We start from the raw sequence: 2,433 nt of genomic DNA, 5'->3' as shown, positions 1-2,433 counted from the left end.
CTGTTCAAAGTTGGCCAAAAATTCACATTTTCCATACTTAGCCAAAATTTCCAAAACTTTAAAATTCTTTCCAAAAATGAAAATTTCCAATTCTAAGCCTCTTCAATTATTTCGTATTGCCGGATGTTACAATATCTCCCCCTTGGAAACATTCGTCCTCGAATGAGGTTGCTCTTACAAAACTAAGGGTGTAACATCTAACTCAAACACTCAACAAGCAATTATGCAAACAACAACAACAACAACGACAGCATGCCCGTTATATATTAAAGAGCACTAAGAAGGAAATTAATACCTTAATCCGCATTCCCTCCGGATTCAAAAAGATGAGGATATCTCTTCTTCATGTCCTCTTCGGCTTCCCAAGTGGCTTCCTCAACAAATTGGTTCCTCCAAAGGACCTTGACTGATGTCACATCTTTCGTTCTCAACCTACGAACTTGGCGATCTAAAATCTGAACAGGCACCTCCTCATAAGATAAGTTATCCTTGATCTTAACACTTCCAGTCGATAGGATCAATGAAGGATCACCTATGCACTTTTTCAACATAGAGATATGAAATACCGGATGGACAGCTGCTAGCTCTTGTGGTAGCTCTAACTCGTAAGCCACACTGCCGACCCTCTGGACTATGCGATAAGGTCCGATATACCGAGGACTAAGTTTCCCCTTCTTACCAAACCTCATAACCCCCTTCATGGGTGAAACCTTCAAATATACCCAATCATCAACTTCAAACTCTAACGCCCTTCTCCTAACATCAGTGTAGGATTTCTGACGACTCTGCGCCGTTTTCAACCTCCCTTGAATCACTTTCACCTTCTCCATAGCTTGGTGCACTAAATCTGGTCCTATCAACTGTGCTTCACCAACTTCGAACCATCCAATAGGAGATCTACATCTTCTCCCATATAGAGCTTCGTATGGAGCCATCTGGATGCTAGAATGATAACTGTTGTTATAGGCAAACTCAATGAGAGGTAGGTGGTCATCCCAACTCCCTTTGAAATCGATTACACAAGCCCTCAACATATCCTCTAAGGTCTGAATAGTACGCTCTGCTTGCCCATCAGTCTGAGGATGAAATGCAGTACTTAAGTTCACCTTTAAACCTAAACCCTTCTGAAAAGATTTCCAGAACTGTGCAGTAAACTGTGCACCTCTATCTGAAATAATGGAGATTGGCACTCCATGAAGTCTCACTATCTCTTGAATATACAACTTGGCATAATCTTCTGCCGAATGGGTAGTCTTTACCGGTAGAAAATGAGCCGACTTTGTCATTCTGTCGACAACCACCCAAATCGAATCATGCTGTCTGCGAGACCTTGGCCAACCCTGTGATGAAATCCATATTGATCATCTCCCACTTCCATTCCGGAAGCTCTATATTCTGAGCCAAACCACCGGGCCTTTGGTGTTCAACTTTCACTTGTTGGCAATTTGGACACTTAGCAACGAACTCTGCAATGCCCTTCTTCATGCCATTCCACCAATAAATTTCTCTCAAGTCACGGTACATCTTCGTGGAACCCGGATGAACGGAATATCTAGAGCTATGTGCTTCTTCCATAACCCTTTCTTGGAGTCCGTCTACCATAGGTACACACAATCTACCTTGATATCTCAAAACGCCATCTCCCCCTTGTTCAAAAGCTAATACTCTTTGCTTTTGAACATTTGCCTTCAACTCAAGCAAAATGGGATCTTGATCTTGCTTCTCTTTCACTTCTGACATCAATGATGACTCGGCCTTGCTTGTCACCGCAATTCCTCCTTCTGCGGAATCTGTAAATCCGACTCCCAAACATGCCAGTCTGTGCACATCTTTTACCAACTCTCTCCTTCCTTCTTCAATGTGGGCGGTGCTACCCATAGACAACCTGCTCAAAGAATCAGCAACAACATTAGCCTTACCTGGGTGGTAAAGAATACTCAGGTCATAATCCTTGAGTAACTCTAACCACCTCCTCTGTCTGAGATTAAGCTCTTACTGAAGGCTCTTGTGATCAGTGAATATGTCGACATGCACACCATACAAGTAGTGACGTCCATAACTTCAAAGCAAATACTACAGCAGCTAGCTCTAAGTCATGGGTTGGGTAGTTCTTCTCATGAACCTTCAACTGTCTGGAGGCATAGGCAATAACTTTGCCATTCTGCATTAAGACACAACCCAAACCAACTCTAGATGTATCACAATACACCACAAAACCTTGAGTACCTTCTGGTAACATCAAAACTGGAGCTGTAATTAACCTCTTTTTTAATTCCTGAAAGCTTTTCTCACAAGCTTCAGACCATTGAAATTTCACCGCTTTCTGAGTCAACTTTGTCAAAGGAGATGCAATAGACGAGAACCCCTTGACAAACTTTCTATAATAACTAGCTAAACCCAAGAAACTTCTAATTTCAGTTGGAGATGTGGGTC

This window comes from Solanum tuberosum, unplaced genomic scaffold (genome assembly GCF_000226075.1).
Source record: "Solanum tuberosum cultivar DM 1-3 516 R44 unplaced genomic scaffold, SolTub_3.0 scf00510, whole genome shotgun sequence".
In the NCBI taxonomy this organism is placed as follows: domain Eukaryota; kingdom Viridiplantae; phylum Streptophyta; class Magnoliopsida; order Solanales; family Solanaceae; genus Solanum; species Solanum tuberosum.
This window is presented reverse-complemented; position numbering follows the sequence as displayed.